We start from the raw sequence: 24737 nt of genomic DNA on the forward strand, positions 1-24737 counted from the left end.
AAAACGTTTGACAATCTTTCATACCAAGCTCTAGGAGCTTGTTTTAAACCATAAAGTGCTTTTGTCAATTTAAGAACATGATCCGGAAATTTTGAATCTTCAAAACATGGAGGTTGTTCCACATACACTTCTTTTTTAATAAAACCATTTAAAAATGCACTTTTAACATCCATTTGATATAATTTAAATTCATGAAAACATGCAAATGCTAATAACATTCTAATTGCTTCCATCCTAGCTACGGGAGCATATGTTTCATCATAATCTATGCCCTCTTCTTGAGTATAGCCTTGAGCAACAAGTCTAGCATTGTTTCTCACTATATTGCCACTTTCATCAAGCTTATTCCTAAACACCCATCTAGTACCTACAGTAGATTTATTATTAGCCCTTTCAACTAATGTCCATACTTTACTTCTCTCAAATTGATTTAACTCTTCTTACATAGCCATAATCCAATGTTCATCATTTAATTATTCTTTAATATTCTTAGGCTCAATGCATGAGATAAATGCAACATAATTACATATATTTGTAAAGAGAAGATCGAGTTGTTACCCCTTTGGATGGATCACCTATAATTTCACCATCCTTGACATAGTTCTACTCTCTTGGATAAGATACATCTCTTTCTTCAATGGTTGGATTCTCGAGATGATCATGAGTTTCCTCATCTTTCGTTTCTTCCTTTGATGATGGTTCTCCAACGTCATGTCTAACGTCATTTGTATTTATAATACCTATATCATCATTCAAACAAGAATCCTTCCTCGAAAGGAGATTATCATCGAAAACAACATGTATAGACTCTTCTACAACTAAAGTTCTTTTATTAAATACTCGATAAGCTTTAGAATTTAAGGAATAACCCATAAAAATTCCTTCATAACTTTTAGCATCAAATTTGCCAAGATTGTCTTTACCGTTGTTTAAAACAAAACACTTACATCTAAAAGGATGAAAATAACTAATGTTAGGCTTTTTATTTTTGAAAAGTTCATATGGAGTTTTCTTTAAAATAGGCCTAACCATTGTTCGATTAATAACATAACAAGCAGTATTTGTGGCTTTCGCCCAAAAATACTTTGGCAAATTATTTTCACAAAGCATTGTTCTAGCCATTTCTTCTAAAGTTCGGTTTTTTCTCTCAACAACTTCATTTTGTTGAGGGGTTCTAAGTGCTGAAAAAATTATGGCTAATACCATTATAATTACAAAACTCAGTAAATCCAAGATTTTCAAATTCAATTCCATGATCACTCCTAACACTAGTTATAGAGTAACATTTTTCGTTTTGGATTATTTTTGAAAACGTGATGAATTTTTCTAATGCTTCATTTTAGTACTTAAGAATAGAACCCAAGTATATCTAGAATAGTCATCTACCAAGACAAATGCATATTGTTTTCCACCAAACTAGTAGTTCTAGATGGCCCAAGAAGATCTAAATGGATCAATTGCAATACTCTACTAGTTGATACTCATTAATGGATTTAAAGAAACTCACTTTTGTTTTCCTTTAGCACAAGCATCACAGATTTTATCATTATCAAATTTTAGTTAGGTAGTCCTCGAACCAAATCTCCTTGAATTAACCGTTGCAAAACACTCATACTAGCATGACCTAGTCTCCTATGCCATAACCAACTATCATGCTCATCCTTAGCAACTAGGCATAAATAGTCATATCTATAGAGTCTAAATGCACCATGTAAATGTTTCCTATTCTATGACCAACAAGCATAATCAAAATAGATGTAATGTCAATCAATTTTGCAAACACTTAATTTAAAAATAAGACATTGTATCTTTTGTCAAATTTATCTAATCGGATTATGCTTTAATCCATTCACATACAAAACATTATGCAATGTTGATTATGGAGATTAAAAGAACATGCATAAAGTTTTTGAAAATGTTATGCATTAAAACTTTATAATATTTAAAAAAAAAATCTATGCATAAACATTAAGAAAAATTTAAGGTCAAAATTTTGTAAAACCAAAGTTCTTGAAAAATCGATATCAATTGTTAAAGAGATTTCAATTACATTTTAAAAACCAATTTGACCAAAAAAAATTAATATGATGAACTAGAGTTATAAAACATTACCAAAAATTACTATGTTCATCATACAAATTTTTCAACATACATGAGATAAAACATAATCATTTAGAATTATTTAACATTTAAAACCTCATGCATGCATAAATTAAATGAGCAACCAAATAAAATAAAAACATTAAGTTTAGAAGTTACCCATTCATTTTTCATGTGTGGCTAGAGCATCTTGAATATCATCATCTTCATCACCATTGCTCGCACACACCTACAAGAGACATTTAAGTAGATTTTGGTATCCAAATTGTTTGGATCCTTGAACATTAGTTTCAATACCACTTGTTCCTTTTGGAACCCATACTTGTCTAATTTTAAATCGTTTTCCTTTCTTTAAAGGACAAGTATGTTCCTTATGACCATGATAATGAAAATTTGAACATATTGTCATTATTGAACTAGATGAATTATTTAAAATGATCTCTTTTTCTTTTGTTAAGCATTCAAGCTTAACTTTCAAATCAAAATTTTCATTTTCAATACTTTCAAATTTCATTTTTGAAAGCTCTAAATCCTTCTTCAAGATTTCATTTTGATTTTCAAAATCCATTTTCGTTTCTAGAAGAAGTTTGTTTAATTTGAAAATTTCTTTTTCAAAGTTTTCAGATTTTATTTTTGAAAGCTCTAACTCCTTTCTCAACATTTCATTTTGATTTTCCAAGTCTGTTTTAGCTTTCAAAAAAAGATCATTTTTAACAATAAATTTAGAAATCAGATTTTTATATTTGGAGTTTATGGTCTCAAACTCCGAAAATAATTCATCATAAGCATCTTGTAACTCATTAAATGATTTGAATTTAATATATTGAGTTAGAAGATACCTTTGGCTCTTTGACAGCTAATAGAGGCATCATCTTTATTGGTTCTTCTTCTTCCTTGTCTCTATAGATCTCCTCAAGCTTATCCCATATCTCCTTGGCATTTGAACAGGAAGAAACTCTTTTATATACATTAGGATCAATTGCACAACACAACATGTGCATAGCCTTTGTGTTTTGTTGAGCTTTCTTCCGTTCTTGATCACTCCACTTCTTTGCCTTCTTTGTAGGAGAAGATTATCCTTTCTCGATCATCATCCAAGCTTCCATATCAAATGTTTGGATAAATATCATCATAAGCTTCTTCCAACGACGATAATTTATTCCATTGAAGTGTAGAGGCACGTCATTTGGTCTGGATTCTTCCATGGAGAATAAACCGGAATTGGACGCCATCTTTATCGATTTAACTCTTCCCAGATCTACTCAAGAGGCGGTTAAATCTTCAAATGAGTCAAGCTCTGATGCTAATTGTTGAGTTAATCGATTGATGGAAATGGCCAAGAGGGGGTGAATTGGCAATTAAAATTTTGGTGGAAGCTTTTGCAGAAAATTGAAAATATTTGTACAACGATTTAGAGTGATTCGACTTTCTCAACCAAAGTCTACGTCCACTTCCTTAGCTATCCACACTAAGGATTTTCCAACAAATTCACTAATTTGTTATTTCTTTTGAGGACAAAGAGTAACCTTACAACTCCCTCAAGAATTATACCCCAAATTCTTGAGCACACTCTTTTTCAAAGAGAAATACACAAATTTGCAAACTTACAAGGAAAACCTCACAAGGTAAGATGTTTGCACAATTCTAGAACAAGAAAAGAACACTCAAAAATAAATACAAATGAGCACAAATGGTGTTCTTGAAAGCAAAATGAATATTGAAAGGAAATTTGGCTTGATTTGCACAAACTTGGTGTTTGATGCTTTCTCTCTTGTTTCTCTATGATTTCTTGTTGATCAAAGGCTTCAGAACTTGTGTAAATACTCCCTCAATTGATTCTGAACATTGGGGATGATTAGTGGAGTCAATGGAGCCGTTTAAGTGTGAAAATCATTAATAAAACAGCTTGGAGCGTGGGGGGAATCGGTACTCTCTTATAGGGAATCGGTTCCCTAAGTGTAAAATTCAAATATTTCGACCGTTAAACAGGGGGGAATCGGTTCCCTCTGAGCATTCTGTTTTTCTTGGAGCCAAACCATTCAAGGGAGAATCGGTACCCCCTTGGGGGGGAATCGGTTCCCTCTTAGCAATCTGGAATTTTTGGCTTTGAAATGGTTCGAAATATTTTGTAAAATTGTTTTGAAATTATCTTAAGTTTAAAACTTAATTTTACACTTGAGTAAGGATTAAAAATGACATTTGAAAGATTTGGAGTAATAATTTGATATTCGAATAATTATATCGATGACATTTGAAAGATTTAGAGTAATAATTTGATATTCGAATAATTATATCAAATATACTTAGAAAATCTTTTAAAAAATCTTAAAATCCATTTATCTTAATTTGTTATATCGAAATATCAAAATGTTTTCAACAATCTCACCCTTTTTGATATAACAAAACATTTTAGTAATTTTAAGATTTTGAAATCAAGTTTTGAAATTACTCCTTACTCTAACACTTCTCACTTTTAACATTTCTCCCCCTTTTTGTTAAATCAAAAAGATTTTTTTTAAAGAATTTTAAACAAGGTTTTGAAAAGTACTTAGCCAATTGATTATAATCGATATAGCTTAAGCTGCTAAGAACACAATCAAGAAAATGTTAGCCATTAGCTTCATAATCAATATTCATAAACAATGTGACATGGCAAAATTGGTCATATATCTAATTGATGTAAATGATGCAATAATAAATTTAACCAAATCAATATATAGAAATATAAGTTTAAACATCCATAATTCATCAATTAGTTCAAATATCCAACAACCAAAGTAAAAACAATCCAAAAACATTCAAAATGTTGAAACAATAATCTTTAAGTTCAAAGTACTAAAGCATAACACAGAATCAAGCATCCGTAGGAGGATCGGGAGGAGGAAAATAAGCTCGCATAGCGGCCATCTCATGTGAGAGTGCCTCAATGTGTTCATTCATAGAAGCGTTGTTTGTGCGCATCTCTTGGATAATTTCCAATTGTTGAGCTCCCATTGTGGATAAATGAGATTCTATGGAAGTGAAGAGAGAATCCATGGAAGCATATTGGAAATCGAATGTTTCCATAAAGGATCGAAAGTATGGAGGCATTTGATCCTCTGGCTTTGCTTGTTCCTCTGCTCGTGCTTGTTCCTCGTGTTGTTCTGGTTCATCGTCAGAGTCGTCAACTTCAGGCGGTTGCTCACCGGTTCGAACCCAAAGACTAGTTTATTTATTGATCTTCCATCCCGATTTAGTTAAAGAGAATAGATTGATTTGGTTTTTGAGGGGAAAGAAAGCATCAAGACCACTATAAGCTCAGCCTTCTTAAATAGATTACTAAGAATACAACCGTAAACTAAAGAAGAACACAATTTCTTATTGGGAACAAGATTTACGGTTTCGACAAGTTCAGAAAAAATAATCTATGGAAGGTTAATTTTGTGATTATTTTGAACACAATGAAGCCAAAATATATCTAAGGTGCGAAGAGTAGAGTAACGGCCCCCGGATGGTCGAAACCACCAAGAGATCATTAGGTGAAGAAAACGGTCATGAAGGTCTAGAACACTTGCACTATCCCTTCGCTTATATGAGATCCTACCGTAAGTTTTTCATTGTCTAACCCTTCATTATCTAATCTTAATGTTTTAGTAATGAATTCCGAGTCAAGATGAAAGAATCATCCTAGAAGATAGGATCGGATCCCTATGGTTAAGGTTTCCTCTCGGTTTTTAATGCAAATGGCATTAGAGTAGAAGATACAAACAAGTTGATGGTAGACAATTGGTTCAAGCTCGAAGAGTTTTTCAAATTTCCACTCATGAAGAGTATGAAGATGACGAAAATTGATGTCTAGCATGGCTTGAAGAGATGTGATACGTTCTTCCCTGATTTTGTAGGATTCAAAGTATTGACAAAACCTAAAGTAGAGATTTTGTCTACGATTGGGTTCATTAAAAAAGAATTGTGAATAATCATGTTTGGATCATCGGGATTAGGAATAGGATTTTGTTGGATAGGTGGAGGATTTGGAGGTTAGCTAGAACTACTAGAGGAAGGTCTAGATGGTTTATGAGACATGATTAAGGTAATCAGAATGGAAAGAGTAACATGCAATTTTTAAAACACATGTATGCAAAAAATCAATCCCAAAACTAAATTAAGTCCTCAATATTTCAAGGTTCTATACCAATCCTAATGGGCAAAGTTTTTAAAAAACTATTGAAAAATAAGGTTTTGAGAGTCAATATACATATAGTTTTTATGATTACAACATAATTAAATCAAAACACAATAAATTTTTTTATTTCGAAAATTTTTCAGAATTTTGGAAAAATCTTGTGTTTTTGATAAAATTAGTTTTAGAATCTAGTTTTTAATCACTAAATAATCAATGTCCGATCTAAAGTTTGACCTAGAACTAATTAAAGCTAGTTTTATGTTCAAAAATTAATAAAATAGAAGTTTTAGAAAAATACCTTGAAGAATTTCGGATTTGAGTGAGATTAGATGAAGTTTGCACGATTTTGATGATTCCAACAGGTTTAGGATGATATTTGAAGAGAATTCCGATTAAAAACGTTGTTTTGAGGTAAAATGGATATTTGAGAGATGGAGAGAGTAATTTGCATGAAGAAAGAAGAGAAGAGGGTTTTGAGCAAAACATAAGGGTTCTGCCCGATAAAACCAGAACCCTCAGGGGGTATCGGTTCCCCTTCAAGAGGGTATCGATTCCCTCTGCACCAAAAATGCTAAAATCTGATTTTAAGCACACAAAATGCTAAATTAATTTTCTCTAGTGGTATTGGCAACTCATATATAAAAAATTAATCATGTTCAATCAATCAAATTAATCCTTAAACTACATTTGAACATAAAGTTAATTTTCATCAAGAATCATAAACTCCCCCTAACTAATAGCAATGAATGTAATCAGAAATTACTATTATAAGCATTTTTCATTTATTCTTTAAAGTGCTAAAATTATTTTAAACACTAAGTGAAGATAGGTTGGTCAAACCTAATTCTCTCCTAAGTGTCCAAAATCTTTCCTTGTCTAAAGGCTTTGTAAAGATATCCACTAAATGATGCAAAGTCAACAAATTCTAGAACTACATCTTCCTTAGTGACATGGTCTCTAATGAAGTGATGTCTAATTTCAATATGATTAGTTCTAGAGTGTTGGATGGGATTTTTAGTGAGACAAATAGACTAGTATTGTCACACTTGATAGGAATAGTACATACTTCAATTCCATAATCAAAAAGTTGTTGTTTCATCTATAAAACTTGTGCACAACAACTACCAACTGAAATGTATTCCGCTTCAGTGGTAAATAATGCAACACAATTTTGTTTCTTTGAAAACCAAGAAATCAACATATTTCCAAGGAATTGGCAAGTACCGGAGGTGCTTTTCCTATCTAATTTGCATCCTCCATAATCCGCATCAGAAAAGACATGCAAGCTAAAGCTAGAGTCTCTAGGATACCAAAGTCCTAAACTAGGAGTGTCCTTAAGGTATCTAAAGATACTCTTAACAGCTAGTAAATGTGATTCTTTAGGGCATGATTGAAATCTAGCACATAAGCAAACACTAAACATAATGTCGGTCTACTTGCAGTTAGATAAAGTAAAGATCCAATCATTGACCTATATAATTTAACATCTACACATTTACCTCCTTATCTAAGTCAAGCTTTGTTGAAGAGCTCATTGGAGTGTCATGAGGTTTGCCATTTCCAGTCCAAACTTCTTGAGCATATCTTGACGTACTTAGCTTGATTGATGAAGATGCCATCTTTTCTTTGCTTGATTTGGAGTCCCAAGAAAATGAGATCTCCCCATCATGCTCATTTCGAATTCACTTTGCATTAGCTTAGAAAATTCTTGGAAAAGAACATCATTAGTAGAACCAAATATTATATCATCAACATAAATTTGAACTACTAATAAATATTTACCTTTATGCTTTAAAAACAATGTAGTGTCAACCTTCCCTTTTGAAAAACCTTTTTCAATTAAAAAGTTTGACAATCTTTCATACCAAGCTCTAGGAGCTTGTTTTAAACCATAAAGTGCTTTTGTCAATTTAAGAACATGATCCGAAAATTTTGAATCTTCAAAACCTGGAGGTTGTTCCACATACACTTCTTCTTTAAAAACCATTTAAAATGCACTTTTAACATCCATTTGATATAATTTAAATTCATGAAAACATGCAAATGCTAATAACATTCTAATTGCTTCCATCCTAGCTACGGGAGCATGTTTCTCATAATATTGCCCCTTCTTGAGTATAGCCTTGAGCAACAAGACTAGCCTTGTTTCTCACTATTACCACTTTCATCAAGCTTATTCCTAAACACCCATCTAGTACCTACATTAGATTTATTACTAGGTCTTTCAACTAATGTCCATACTTTACTTCTCTCAAATTGATTTAACTCTTCTTGCATAGCCATAATCCAATGTTCATCATTTAATGCTTCTTTAATATTCTTAGGCTCAATGCATGAGATAAATGCAACATAATTACATATATTTCTAAGAGAAGATTGAGTTGTTACCCCTTTGAATGGATCACCTATAATCTCACCATCCTTGACATAGTTGTACTCTCTTGGATAAGATACTTCCCTTTCTTTAATGGTTGGATTCTCGAGAGTATCATAAGTTTCCTCATCTTTCGTTTCTTCCTTTGATGATGGTTCTCCAACGTCATGTCTAACGTCATTTGTATTTATAATACCTACATCATCATTCAAACAAGAATCCTTCCTCGGAAGGAGATTATCATCGAAAACAACATATATAGACTATTCTACAACTAAAGTTCTTTTATTAAATACTCGATAAGCTTTAGAATTTAAGGAATAACCCAGAAAAATTCTTCATCACTTTTAGCATCAAATTTGTCAAGATTGTCTTTACCGTTGTTTAAAACAAAACATTACATCCAAAAGGATGAAAATAACTAATGTTAGGCTTTTTTATTTTTGAAAAGTTCATATGGAGTTTTCTTTAAAATAGCCATAATCACTGCTCGATTAATACATAACAAGCGGTATTTGTGGCTTCCGCCAAAAATACTTGGCAAATTGTTTTCACAAAGCATTGTTCTAGCCATTTCTTCTAAAGTTCAATTTTCCTTCAACAACTTTATTTTGTTGAGGGGTTCTAGGTGCTGAAAAATTATGGCTAATACCATTAGAATTACAAAACTCAGTAATCCAAGATTTTCAAATTCAGTTCCATGATCACTCCTAACACTAGTTATAGAGTAACCTTTTTCGTTTTGGATTATTTTTGAAAACGTGATGAATTTTTCTAATGCTTCATCTTTAGTACTTAAGAATAGAACCCAAGTATATCTAGAATAGTCATCTACCAAGACAAATGCATATTGTTTTCCACCCAAACTAGTAGTTCTAGATGGCCCAAGAAGATCTAAATAGATCAATTGCAATACTCTACTAGTGATACATCATTAATGGATTTAAAAGAAACTCGCTTTTGTTTTCCTTTAGCACAAGCATCACAGATTTTATCATTATCAAATTTAGTTTAGGCAGTCCTCGAACCAAATCTCCTTGAATTAACCATTGCAAAACATTCATACTAGCATGACCTAGTCTCCTATGCCATAACCAACTATCATGCTCATCCTTAGCAACTAGGCATAAATCATTCATATCTATAGAGTCTAAATGCACCATGTAAATGTTTCCTATTCTATGACCAACAAGCATAATCAAAATAGATGTAATGTCAATCAATTTGCAAACACTTAATTTAAAAATAAGACATTGTATATTTTGCCAAATTTATCTAATCGGATTATGCTTAATCCATTCACATACAAAACATTATGCAATGTGATTATCGAGATTAAAAGCACATGCATAAAGTTTTTGAAAATGTTATGCATTAAAACTTATAATATTTAAAAAAAAAATCTATGTAAACATTAAGAAAATTTAAGGTCAAAATTTTGTAAAACCAAAGTTCTTGAAAAAATGATATCAATTGTTAAAGAGATTTCAATTACATTTTAAAAACCAATTTTGACCAAAAAAATTAATATGATGAACTAGAGTTTATAAAACATTACCAAAAATTACTATATTCTTCATACAATATTTTTCAAGATACATGAGATAAAACATAATCATTTAGAATTATTTAACATTTAAAACCTCATGCATGCATAAACTAAATGAGCAACCAAATAAAATAAAAACATTAAGTTTAGAGGTTACCCATTCATTTTTCATGTGTGGCTAGAGCATCTTGAATATCATCATCTTCATCACCATTGCTCGCACACACCTACAAGAGACATGTAAGTAGATTTTGGTATCCAAATTGCTTTGGGTCCTTGAACATTAGTTTCAATACCTCTTGTTCCTTTTGGAACCCTACTTATCTAATTTTAAATCGTTTTCCTTTCTTTAAAGGACAGTATGTTCCTTATGACCATGATAATGACAATGTGAACATATTGTCATTATTGAACTAGATGAATTATTTAAATGATCTTTTTTTTTGTTAAGCATTCAACTTAACTTTCAAATCGAAATTTTCATTTTTAATACTTTCAAATTTCATTTTTGAAAGCTCTAAATCCTTCTTCAAGATTTCATTTTGATTTTCAAAATCCATTTTCGTTTCTAGAAGAAGTTTGTTTAATTTGAAAATTTCTTTTTCAAAGTTTTCAGATTTTATTTTTGAAAGCTCTAACTCCTTTCTCAACATTTCATTTTGATTTTCCAAGTCTATTTTAGCTTTCAAAAGAAGATCATTTTTAGCAATAAATTTAGAAATCAGATTTTTATATTTGGAGTTCATGGTCTCAAACTCCGAAAATAATTCATCATATTGTAACTCATTAAAAGATTTTGAATTTAATCTATTTGAGTTAGAAGATACCTTTGGCTCTGTGAAAGCTAATAGAGATCATCTTTATTGGTTCTTCTTCTCCTGTCTCTATAGATCTCCTCAAGCTTATCCCACATCTCCTTAGCATTTGAACAAGAAGAAACTCCTTTATATACATTAGGATCAATTGCACACACAACATGTGCATAGCCTTTGTGTTTTGTTGAGCTTTTCTTCCGTTCTTGATCACTCCACTTATTTGCCTTCTTTGTAGGAGAAGATTACCTTTCTCGATCATCATCCTTTCTCGATCATCATCCAAGCTTTCATACAAATGTTTGGATAAATTCATCATAAGCTTCTTCCAACGACGATAATTTATTCCATTGAAATGTGGAGGCACGTCATTTGGTCTGGATTCTTCCATGGAGAATGAACCGAAAGTGGACGCCATCTTTATCGATTTAACTCTTCCCGGATCTACCAGAGGCGGTTAAACCTTCAAATGAGTCAAGCTCTGATGCCAATTGTTGAGTTAATCGATTGATGGAAATGGCCAAGAGGGGGTGAATTGGAAATTAAAATTTTGGTGGAAGCTTTGCAGAAAATTGAAAATATTTGCACAACGATTAGAGTGGTTCGATTTTCTCAACCAAATTCTACGTCCACTACCTTAGCTATCCACTAAGGATTTTCCAACAAATTCACTAATTTGTTCTTTCTTTTGAGGATAAATAGTAACCTTACAATTCCCTCAAGAATTATACCCCAAATTCTTAAGCACACTCTTTTTCAAAGAGAAATACACAAATTTGCAAACTTACAAGGAAAACTTCACAAGGTAAGATGTTTGCACAATTTAGAACAAGAAAAGACACTCAAAAATAATTACAAATGAGCACAAATGGTGTTCTTGAAAGAAAAATGAATATTGAAAGGAAAATGACTGATTGCACAAACTTGGTGTTTGATGCTTTCTCTCTTGTTTCTCTATGATTTCTTGTTGATCAAAGGCTTCAGAACTGTTTAAATACTCCTCAATTGATTCTGACGTTGGGGATGATGTAGAGTCAATGGAGCCATTTAAGTGTGAAAATCATTAATAAAACAGCTTGGAGCGTGGGGGGAATCGGTACCCCCTTATAGGGAATCGGTTCCCTAAGTGTATAATTCAAATATTTCGACCGTTAAACAGGGGGAATCGGTACCCCCTTGGGGGGGAATCGGTACCCCCTTGGGGGGGAATCGGTTCCCTCTGAGCATTCTGTTTTTCTCAGAGCCAAACCATTCAGGGGGGAATCGGTACCCCATTGGGGGGAATCGGTTCCCTCTGAGCAATCTGGAATTTTTGGCTTTGAAATGGTTCGAAATATTTTGTAAAATTATTTTGAAATTATTTTAAGTTTAAAACTTAATTTTACACTTGAGTGAGGATTAAAAATGACATTTGAAAGATTTGGAGTAATAATTTGATATTCGAATAATATATCGAATATACTTAGAAAATCTTTTGGAAAATCTTAAAATTCATTTATCTTAATTTGTTATATCGAAATATCAAAATGTTTTCAACAAGAATCAATTGAAGGAGTATTTAAACAAGCTTAGAATCCATTGATCATCAACAAGAAATACTCAACAAGAATCAATATAGAATCAAAGAGAAGCATCAAACCTCAAGTTTGGCACATTCAAGCTTATTTCATTCAATATTCATTTTTGCTTTCAAGAACACTTATTGTGCTCAATTGTATTATTCTTGAGTGTTTTTTTCCTTGTTCTAGAATTGTGCAAACACATTTTCCTTGTGAGGTTTTTCATTAAGTTTGCAAATTTGTAATCTTCTCTTTGAGAAAGAGTGTTCTCAAGAATTGAGGTATATTCTTGAGAGAGTTGTAAGGTTATCTCTTTGGCCTAAAAAAAAGAACAAATTAGTGAATTGTTGGAAAATCCTTAGTGTGGATAGCTAAGGTAGTGGACGTAGAATTTGGTTGAGAAAGTCGAACCACTCTAAATCGCTGTGCAATTACTTTCAATTTTCTGCAAAAGCTTCCACCAAATTTTTTAATTTCCAATTCACCCCCCTCTTGGCCAATTCCATCGATCGATTAACTCAATAATATTAATTTATAATTAATTTCTTTTATAGGCCAATGTTACAATCCAGTAGGCCCAACAACCAAAACCTAAAATGGGCCCAAACAAGCCCAAACAAAAAACCCTAAGCCCAAACCTAAACCTAACCCTTGCCATCATAGACCAAGCTACTCCCGTCGCCGTTACCTCAGCCGAAGCCATTCCCATCGCCGTCAGCTCCTGTCACTGTTCCAACAACCGAAAAAACAAATCAAATCCAAAAAATAATCAAAAACAGTAAAAAATCAAATAAAAATTGAAAACTGATCCTGAAAAATCATGATCCTCACCAACCGAACTCATCCCTGTTATGGCTCACTCCACCATCATCACTCTGCCTCATTCACCAAACACTCAATCATCCACCATTTAAACTTGCTAAGAGGAGGCAGCTCGAAAAAAAGAGAAGAGAAAATCGAAAAAAAAAAAGAAGAGAAAAGAGGTTCACCTTCGATGAGTCCTTTTTCGGCGTTCAGAGAGTCAGCTCGTTGATCCGGATGGTGAGGAGGTGCTCACGGGTGAGGGGAGTAACATACTCTGAAACGAGTTGATCAATGTCGGATGAGGAGATCAGAGAGTGGGAAAGTCGAATGATTTTCATCTTATTTGTGAAGCTCGTGGCGTTTTTTTGGCGAAACCAAGACCGGATTTGTGCTTAGAAGGGTGAGGCAAGCATTTTGGTGAAGTTTGGGTTTGAAAAGCCATCGCCGACAGTGGAGGCAGCAACTGGCATGGTGGCAAGCGAGAACCCTTTCACTGGTTCAAAGAAGGAATAAGGAGAGTGAGATAAAAAATTAAAAAACAAATGAAAAAAAAATGACAAGGAAGTGTCTAAAAATGGGTTATATAATCATCCAAAACGAAGCCATTAGGAGCCAGGGTTTCCGTTTCAGCTCATGGGTAAACCACTCAAGGGGCCATCCAATGTTTGTATCCTTTCATTTTAGTCAATAAAATAACTTTTAATTTTATGATTCCAAGCTCCTAATTTTCTGGTTTTATATTTTAGTTATTGTGTCTTTATTCATATACTTGGTTAAATTTGTGATCTGATTTGTGAATTTTAATTTATAGCATTTTAGTCCATATATTGTTGTGTGATCGAAAGTGTCTTATTTATGATGTATGTCATTGTAGTTTTTCCATGAATTCATTTTGATCATCATTTTTTTATTGAAATTGCATGAAATAGCATGGATTAATATTTTGATGGCTGCTTGTAATTTTTATTATTTTGATTTAGTCCTATCCTTAATACATAGTTTTATGCTCAATTTCTGTTTTAAATCCACATACGTTTGTCGTATATTTGTTTTGGCCACCATTTTTTTGGGTTAATGTTTTGATGAACCCCTATATATATTTATTATTTGTTCTGATTTGATCCTTAAATTTTTCATAGTCCTCATTTTTGTTACGTGAGTAGTTATGTAATATATATATATAAGCTTGTTTTACTATGTTATTCATTCTTGTGTGTATATGTTTACATATCATGGTTTAATTAGTTTTTTTTATATAATACTGGAATGCCATTTTTTTTTTTTTTTTGAACATTTATACCTTAATAAATTGTATAATGCATGTATTGTGTAGTCCCGTTTTTATTCATTTATTTAAATGGTAAAGGCATGTTTGCATCGTATATATGTGTGGTATTTAATATATTTTGGTTGGTTCAAATGCAAATATTTTTTTATATTATTTCGTGTGTTGATATTAATTTTGTGATTTTTTATATGCTTTTAAATAATATGTATGTAAATGTATTTTATTTGTACATATAACTCTAGGATTTATTTTAAATTAATATGTATGTTACCTCACAAGTATTACTTGGATTCGAATCAAATAATGGGATTAAAGGTAATATTTTTTTTATTTTAAGTTCATGTAAGTGATTGTCTTAATGAATTATGTCACTTCTAATGGCTTAAAATAAAAGGGTATCCTATCAAGCAAAACAAATAAAATTTATTTCACTTAAAACTGAGAATAACTTGGGAATGAGAAAAAGATCATGTTCTCTTAATTAAATTCACCGAGAAAAGACTGTTAGATTGATCTAAGGTCTGGTCTCAATGTCTTTAAATAATTGAGCATCCTTATTAAAGGTTGGTAATATAATTAATTTATTGCATTTATTCCGTTGTATGCATTAGAAATGTGTTTAATTTGTATGTGTTTAAAAGGGGGCCTAAATTAAATTACATTCGAATTTATAAGTTTTATTGCAAAGACAACTAATTAATTAATTAGTACCGATTTAGGGCGTTGTGGGAGTTAATCCTTCTCCATACGTAACCGACTCCCGAACTCAAATTTTTGGTAACGCATATTGTAAAATTGTTGTTTTAATTAAAATTAATATTTTTTATTAAAATGACAAATATATTTTTGGTTGTCCAATCACACCCTAATTAAATATTGGTGGGGACTCTACAAACCGATATTATTTTTTTAAACTCGAGTTCCAAATTATTCAAGGCAAACGTTTTTACAAAATCCCGATTTTTAATCGACACAAGATTTTAAAAGGAACATCTCGACATATCTGATTTCAATAATAAAAAATATTATTTTTAGAGGTCTCAAATTCGAATAGTTACACTTATACATATATACATACATTATCAATAACTAAAAAAGATTCTAAACAAATACATCTGTAGAAACATCCCTGTTGGCTTTCTCGGGAATCGATCCGACTTAATATTGGGAACATGTCGGGTTTTAAATAAATACAAACTTGGAGTCGCCATCGACTTTTGGGATAGGTAAGTCGAATACCTAAAAATATCTTTTAAAATAATTTTAAGAAAAATAATTTTAAAAGATAAAAAAAATTGATCTGTGATTGACCAGAGATTCATTTTGAAAAGGGTTCAGGAGTCGGTTACGTGTGGAGAATGATTAGCACCCAAAACGCCCAAAATTGGTACTTACATGATTACACGTCATCTAATCATTAAAATTGGCAAATTCGAATAATATTTAAATTATGATACTAAAATGTGATATTATTTTATACGAATAATCCTTAGAAACACACTCCTTGTTAGTTAAGGCGTGTTTCTAAAATTCTTCGAATAAAATAATATTTAAAAATATTATAATTAACAAGGAATTAACAAATATAAAAATATTGAATTAAAATAATGAATATACTAAATTTAGTGATTAAATTATAAAACTACAAAAGTTCATTTAAATAAATCATATTTTAGGTACTAAAATGGTAAATAATTAATTAAAAACGACATCAAATCATTGAATCCCCCACTAACCAGGCACAACCAAGTCACTCCCAATCATCCTTGATTACCTCAACCCCAATTAGGGGCGAATGTACAAGATCCTAGCAGTGAATAATTGCATTCTCGTTATTTCGGAAAAATTAATAAATTTAATCTAATATTAAGAGAAGAATAAAAATTAAAGAAAATTTACATAAATTTTTTCAAATAAAAAATATTAAAATTTTGTACCTATTTTTTAATTTCTATACCTGCCCCTATTAATCTTAGTCTTCTAATTGCGAGAACATGACACTTCTCAGAACATAGATTCAGCCTCATTTTGAACGAATTATTTATTCCTAAATAATAAATCAACTTTTTTAAAAAAAAATAATCCTTTTGTAAAAAATAGTTGAAGTGATTAATTAAAATAGTATTTATAAAAAAAACTGATCGTCGAGCTGATTTTTCTGAAAATTGGTTTCGTCTTGTACAAAACGTCTCTTTGTAGCTAACTGTCTGGGACTTGTTCCATAAAACTCCTGTTTCAAGAGCAATCTTTACGCCATGGAGGCTCCCCTTGGGAGAAACCATGGACAGCCAAAATCTGCAAAACTTATCCTAACTCTTTTCTTTCTCACCGTAGTTTTCCTCACGATAATCCCCCTATTTTACCACGATCCTTTATTCCTCCTAGAAGACTTATCCCCCAAGCCCTCTCCCACCACCTCTCGGCAACCCCAAATCCTGTCTCCGATTAAGATATCCGAAGGCGAGGACTGCGACATTTTCTCCGGCGAATGGGTACCGAATCACAACGCGCCGTACTACACGAACACGACGTGCTGGGCGATACACGAGCATCAGAATTGCATGAAATACGGGAGGCCCGATACCGAGTTCATGAAATGGAATGGAAACCTGATGGGTGTGAGCTCCTGTTTTGGTACCTACCCAGTTCCTGGAAATCGTTAGGGGAAAATCTCTGGCCTTTATTGGTGACTCTGTGAGTAGAAACCAGATGCAGGCCTTGATATGCCTCCTTTCGAGAGTAAGTCACTTGCACTTGTTTTCCATCTATATTTTACTATTTCATGCAACATGTGTGATAATTACACCTTAGGTAAAATCAAAGATTAGGTGAACTTATAGAGTTAGTAGCGGATCACCCTCAGTTCAGGGCGAAATCCGAATTTAAATTTACTTATAACGAACTAATCTTTATCACTCCCATGATTGTTATTTCAGGTGGAATATCCAATAGATGTTTCGCATACAACCGAAGAGGATTTCAAACGATGGAGATACACTACTTACAATTTCACCATGGCTTATTTTTCTACTACACATTTGGTGAAATCAGAAGAAAGAGACGCCAATGGTCCGACGCATACCGGCCTTTTCAATCTTTATCTCGACGAATCCGATGAACGATGGGCTGCCCATATTGAAGAATTCGACTACTTAATAATCTCCGATGGCCATTGGTTCGACCGTCCGTCGGTTTTTTACGAAAATCATCAGATTGTAGGCTGCCATTATTGTCTTATTGATAATGTCGTGGACTTGACAAAGTTCTACGGGTATCGGAAGGCTTTTAGGACTACTTTTAGAACAATTAATAGCTTAGAAAACTTCAAAGGCGTGACGATTTTAAGAACTTTTGCACCATCACACTTTGAGAACGGAGTGTGGAACGAAGGTGGGAATTGTGTGAGGACAAAGCCGTTCCGGAGCAATCAGACGACATTGGGTGGCGATAGCATGGAGTTTTATATGATTCAGATCGAAGAATTTCAGACCGCTCAAAGAGAAGGAAGGCGGAAAGGGAAGAGATACCGGTTGATGGATACGACACAAGCATCATTGTTGAGACCAGACGGGCATCCGAGCCGATACGGGCATTGGCCTCATGAAAACGTGACATTGTACAATGATTGTGTGCATTGGTGCTTGCCTGGTCCGTTGATACTTGGAATGATTTCTTGCTTCAAATATTGAAGATGGAAGGATAAATCATACCAAGAGAGCTTCTTCGGATGACAAAATAACGAGATCTCAATAAAAAAATTGTTATTATTTTGTTTCTAATTGTTTATTGTATGATTAGTAATTCTTTTGTTAATTCTACATCTGATTGATAATGTATGCAAGTCGGAACTAATTCAAGTAAGAATAAAATTTGGGGTGAACTACTATGTTAGTCACCCAGCTATATATGTTTTCTATTTTAATCACCAAATTAAATTTGACATTCTCGTAGCTGAGCTTAAGCAGGAGGACACCTGTTCAGGGCTTCCTTCTACCTAGGACCCAAATTATAAGATCCATATATAATCAAAAAAATAATTATCTATTTAGTCACTAATTATTATTTATTTCTGTTTGGTTCATCTAATTATTTTTTCAAATCATACTTTACGTTATTTTTTCTTTTATCCACCATTAAAAATTAACGACCATGCTAATATGATTTTTAGTTATTTTTCATTTTACTTAATTATTCTTTTATGTTTTTTTTGACACATGGAGAAGGTTGAAATGAACATGAACCCTCTTAAAATCATACTCTGTTTTAAAGCGATTCACAATTTTAAAGATGATCTTATAAATCATGTTACATAAGCTAATGAGCCGAAAATCTGTAACTGTGTAGGTATTTTCAATTTCGGAATGAGCACAATATGTTTGATTATCGAATCCATATCAGCCTGGCCGTGGAGCACTTCTAAGGAGAAGCGAGTGACATTGGGTTCTACATTAGCCAAAACATTTAACTAAAATTTATTACCAAATTTTTGCATTATCCATTCAATATATGGTTGTTCAAAATTTTAAATTTTATGATGAAATATCTCGTTGGCTTTTATTTATGGATTTATACAAGAGTTTGTTCGATACAAACAACAAACAAAAAAGCAGGGGAAAGCAACAAAACCAATAAAAAGCATTCGGAATCATTCACTGTGATAAGCTTTTAATTATCATTCATCATATTGATTTGACAAATTCGTGTTTAAATCATTATCACCAGTTAGCTAGTTGATGCATGATGAACTGTCATTGTTCATCGTATACTCAAATGAAATTTATTGCATTTTTCAAGCTCTCCCCCCAAATGAATTCAACCTCATTTCAGTTTCCCAATGGAAAACACACTCAACAAAACAGTTTCCATCAACTGTTTCATCTTAAACCCTTTCACTCATCTCATCAGCTCGGTCACTTTAAGCATTCTGAAAAGTTCCCATTCGCCACTGCCACTTCCCAGAAGCTTAGACAAAAACTGTGATGTTTTTAAGGGAAATGGGAGCCTTATCCACAAGGTCTTATTACAGTAACAAAACTTGTCGGCTGATGGTCGACCAGCAGAATTGCATGAAGTTTGGGAGACCGGACACAGAGTTCATGAAATGGAGATGGAAACCAGATGAGTGTGAGTTGCCTCTGTTTGATGCAGCTCGGTTCTTGGAGATTGTGAGAGGGAAATATATGGCTTTTGTTGGGGATTCAGTAGCAAGGAACCAGATGGAATCATTACTGTGCCTCTTGGCTCATGGTAAGTTTTAACCATTTTTGCACATAACTAAAATTCGACTTCTGATCTGGTGCTAAATTGAATTATGGAATCGAGAATATAGAGAATTCGATCGGTTCCATTTTCGGTTCGGGTTTTTGTTCTTGCTCTAAAGAAATGGAAAATTTTTGGAGTATGCTCATGTTAGATATTTACATAGTGACAGCTGAACTTTGACGTATGCTTTTGCTGCTTTGCATGAGTACATTTCAGGAAGCTTATCCGGAGGATATAACTCAAAAAATTTCAGCAGACAAAAACTATTTCAAGCGTTGGTTCTATGCTGATTACAACTTCACCTTGGCAGCATTTTGGTCACCATTTTTGGTTAAATCCGGAGCTCCAGACATCAATGGCCTCATCAACGTTTACCTCGATGAACCCGATGAAGCATGGGCAAATGAGATTGAAAAATTCAACTATGTGATCGTGTCGGTCGGGCAATGGTTTTTCCGGCCACTGCTATTCCACGAGAACAGTCAACTCATCGGATGCCATATCTGTAATCAAAACAACGTCACAAGCATTTCCAGGTACTATGCATACAAGATGGCCTTCAACACCGCTTTCAAAACTCTTCTTAGCCTTAAAAACTACACAGGTATCACGTTTTACGGACCTTTTTGGCGTCACACTTGAGAACGGAGATTGGGATAAAGGAGGAAACTGTGGAAGAACGAGGCCTTTTACAAGCAATGAAATGAAGCTGCAAGAGTTCAACATGGAGTTTTACTCGGTTCAAGTAGAGGAACTGAGAAAAGCAGAGGAAAAAGGGAAGAATGGGTTAAGGTTCGAAGTGATAAACGCTACTGAAATCATGTGGCTGAGACCAGATGGACATCCAAATGGTTATGGACACTCAATGCATAAGAATGCACCAGTCTATGATTGTGTTCATTGGTGTTTGCCAGGACCCATGATACATTGAACGAGTTTTTGCTCTATTTGTTGAAGAAGGAAGTCCTAAAGTTGAAACAAGTTCATGAGAAATGCCTGATCAAAATTCCGTTCGAATTATTTGAAAGATATATATAAGTCAGCAGGAACGAGTATGATAGAATGTGTCTTGTTTATCTCGACAAAATGGGCGGAATGGCTATTTCGATTCCAAAATTATTTACGATGTTCAATATCTTATCGATGGCTTCTCTAGCATTAACGGGCATGAGTGGTTTTGTAGCAGAATTGATAAGTCTTTGTTGGAATAATTACCAGCCAAAAATACTAATTACTTTCGTAATGGCAATTGGAATGGATATTATGATTATGTTCAATGTTTGACTGGCGTCTTCATGATTCGAACTCATATTCTCTTTTGGGAGTGCATCCAACACTTTAATCAAGATATGATGATGAACCATTGAATCAATCATTAAGCCAATAACATAATAACTATGGGGGGAAATTAAACTTGGAAAGATGCAATGTACTTGACAATGTGCTCTATACACAAAAATTTCAAGTAAAACAGGGTATTATATTACAATCGGAAAGAATACATCTTTTTTGTATGCGGAAAAACATTACAATAACGATTAGAGTATCCAGATGTTGTACTTCAAAACGAAATCCTGATGAAGACCACAATGTGCAAACTAAGATGTAGAGCACGAAAGCCGACCTGAGTAGCATGAGCCTCTGCTGATTCTCGCTCCTTCCGCCGGTGTAATAAGGAAGCTTGGGATGATAATCAGCAGAAAAATCTGAGGAAGATCCCTTATCGGAAGAACCTCTTCGAATCGATTTCGGGCAGCATTTCCCTCAGCATTACTACTATCTAGCTTTGTCCACAAACCGCTCAAATTCTCCAGTTCCTTCTCTTTCAAATGAATTTCACCTACAAGGCCTTCTGCTTGTGCCTAAAACAACATTTAAAATGTTCCTTATGAAAATGACATCATAAAAGTTTATACCAACGCCTAAGCACCTTTTCTTTTCAGACAATGACAAAAAGGAAAATTTTAACTTGATTGAGAATACATATTATAAGGGAAAGCGATAAAAAAAACCCATAAATCCAATTCCAAAGTACCTCGGTTAAAACAGCTTTAATACATATGATAAAATGCGAAGAGAACGACATCTAAAACTGCTTTTTCTTTTGGACAATCAGAATAGAGAAGTTAACTTTCAAGGAGAACATATTAAGAGAAAGCTGATCAAACCCAAAATTTTCAATTTCAAAGCACCACTTTTTCCCCAATAACCAAAGCACCTCAGGTCCTCATTATGATCATGAAGTACAAGCAGCACATTTGGGGTATGCGATTGATGGCATGAGAGCTTGAAGTGAATCTCAGGAGTAACATTATTATGCATATAGTGCAATCCGCTTTAAATTTTGTAGGATAAATTAAATAACTAACCTGCTTTGCAGCTAGTTGCTCAATTAGGATGTGAAGCTTTGAGCTGCATGACAGAAAATGATTAATGAAAATCTGTTACTCGAATTCGTGTGTGAATGTCTGATATGTGTATGTATATGTCACATGTATGTGTCTAACACATGTATATTTATTTTGTTCCAAGTTTTTTCATATATTTGGAGGGTCCTTGAATGATCCATCCACGTATATCAGCAACACTATGACACCGTTATACTCTCTTTTTTCTTTTTGCCTGCCAATATCCAATCAAAGATCTGATTTTAATTTTCATGAGGAACATCAAAGTTTATCCTTTGAAAAACCAGAAAGTAACAGTTAAAGGGGGAGGGGGGAAATATAATAACAAAAAGCAAAGACCATATTTAACAACAAATTTATGGCATGCTGAAACAAGTGATGATTGAAGAATGTCATGATACAACAGTTATGTCTCACTGACATTTATAGGCAGTGAGCTCATAAAACAAGCTCTAAAAGATGGTTTAGGATGCAAGGTACCTGGAGAAGGCTGCCTCAATGATTTATTCTGAATATTTTCACATTTATTCTCTAAATCTTTAACTGTCTCTTCAATTGAGCTCTGAAAATATTATGAACTTTCATCAGCAAAATAAAAGCCACAGCAGCAGCAGCAACTCAACCAAAGTAATTATCTGAGAAGAGATAAAATAAACCAATTCTTTTTCTTCTTCTCTAATTGTCTAGCAAAGCAGATTTTTTTGAAGCTTCAGCATTTGATTCATCTTCAGCACTGTGGATTCAACAACCGCGGCAGCCGATTTTTAGAATGGGTGGCATCCAAGCCTCTGCATTTTCCAGTTCAGCTCTCAGATTTTTCTCGATTTCATTCATCTCCTATAAGAAAATGTAGAGGTCTAAGATGTCATAAGAAAAAGAAAACCTGGAGACTGCATGTTAGTTGAGGTATAAATATCAATTATTTTATTTAATGGGTTTAATTGTAACTTTTATGTAGATTTGAGACATTTCAAAATATTTTTAGGTTATTTCCTTTCTAAGGTTTTAGGCTCATATTCCGGTATTCTTCATGTTATTGGAATTTTAGGTTATACATACCTATATTATTTTTAGTTTTAAGGGAGCTTGGATTTATAAATTATGATATTTTCTGGACATTTGGGTATTCAGTATCGATATTGAACATTTGGATTATTTTAGTGTTTTTAAGTTTTAAAACATTTGTTCTGCATCACAAATGACTCTGGCTTCATTTTCATCAGAATTACTTCTAAAGCCATGCATAGCTTTGCATACGAAAACTTGAACTGGTTTGGATTTCAAATTGAGTATACAAGCATCACTAGAACTCGGAAAACTTTAAAAACTCTGATTTACCATGATTATAGAGAAACTACAATATTAGAATAAAGGTATCAAGTATAATTTGAATAAATATAGCAGACATGAAGAAGCATAAAGAACAAGTTTTGGGACCTTTGGTCTGACCTTTAACTTTGAATAAAGCATTCTGCTTCCTGCACTTTCTCCTGTATTTTACTCTCACAATCTGATATAGCCTTTCATAAGCGCGTTTCTTGTTGCAATGCCTCCTCTCGCAATTGGGCCTGATCATAAGAAGAGCCAAACGGTTTAATCTGGTATTCTGATGGGGAAAAAAACCACTCCCATGGATCAAAACAAAACCGAAAAACAAATATAGCCTTAACAGATGGTATCGAATCAAAATCATTTTTTTCACTCCTATGTGCATTATTCCCAGTCTGAGATAAGATCACAACCTAAGAACTGAATTTCAAAACTGCAGCCTTTATTCTAAATTATTAGATGTCACAACTCTAAGCTACCATCAAGTTACACCGAAAGCCAGAAAAAGATTTGCTACAAAGCAGCATCAATTTTGCACAAATAAATTAACCAAAAACGTCAGAGAAAATTATTGTACATAACAATTAGACCAATTTCGGGATAAAATAAAGGAAACAAATTGCACAGATAAAGGAACATGCTTTAGAAGAGAACTTTAGAAACTGTCAATATCTACACCCACGAAAATGAAACCATAAAAAAATCACCATACATGTTTAAACAAAACAATTCCAATCGAAACACAAATGAAAGGGTCTATACTCGACTCAACTACGAGTGCCGAACAGTGTCTCAATATGCAATGCTCGAGGATACCAGACCAGTATTCCAAGAAAATTAGAAAAATGAATTTCGAACAACGGACAGAAAATGCAAGAAAAAAGCTCGAAGAATCAGAACCTAATAAAATAATAAGTAGCCGGAGAAGAACTCAATTGAAAAAATAAATATCAGATAAGAAATTGAAATAAATAGAAATGGAAATAAAAATCCAAATCTCAAAAACCGAAAGAAAAATACCTGCTCACTAGTAGAAGAGTGAGCGTTGAGTTGGAGAGCAAGGCATCATTGGAAGCGAGGGAATGGGCGT

At 33.2% G+C, this 24737-nt stretch overlaps 1 long non-coding RNA gene and 3 pseudogenes across 1 annotated transcript; 2 read left to right on the top strand and 2 right to left on the bottom strand.

The window, feature by feature from the left end:
- Window positions 1-16850: 16850 nt before the first annotated feature.
- Window positions 16851-18399, top strand: LOC120196589 (annotated as a pseudogene).
- Window positions 18400-19415: 1016 nt separating this feature from the next.
- On the top strand, window positions 19416-21118 carry LOC120196588 (annotated as a pseudogene).
- A 198-nt stretch (window positions 21119-21316) lies between these two features.
- Window positions 21317-22479, bottom strand: LOC120196896 (annotated as a pseudogene).
- A 269-nt stretch (window positions 22480-22748) lies between these two features.
- On the bottom strand, window positions 22749-23884 carry LOC120196591. Its single transcript, XR_005523181.1, has 3 exons — window positions 23768-23884; window positions 22975-23155; window positions 22749-22880 (listed from the first exon to the last, which is right to left on the bottom strand). It is a non-coding gene; the product is annotated as an uncharacterized LOC120196591 (long non-coding RNA).
- Between the last annotated feature and the right edge of the window lie 853 nt (window positions 23885-24737).

The sequence above is a fragment of the Hibiscus syriacus genome, unplaced genomic scaffold (assembly GCF_006381635.1).
Source record: "Hibiscus syriacus cultivar Baekdansim isolate YM2019G1 unplaced genomic scaffold, ASM638163v2 tig00117034_pilon, whole genome shotgun sequence".
Classification (NCBI taxonomy): domain Eukaryota; kingdom Viridiplantae; phylum Streptophyta; class Magnoliopsida; order Malvales; family Malvaceae; genus Hibiscus; species Hibiscus syriacus.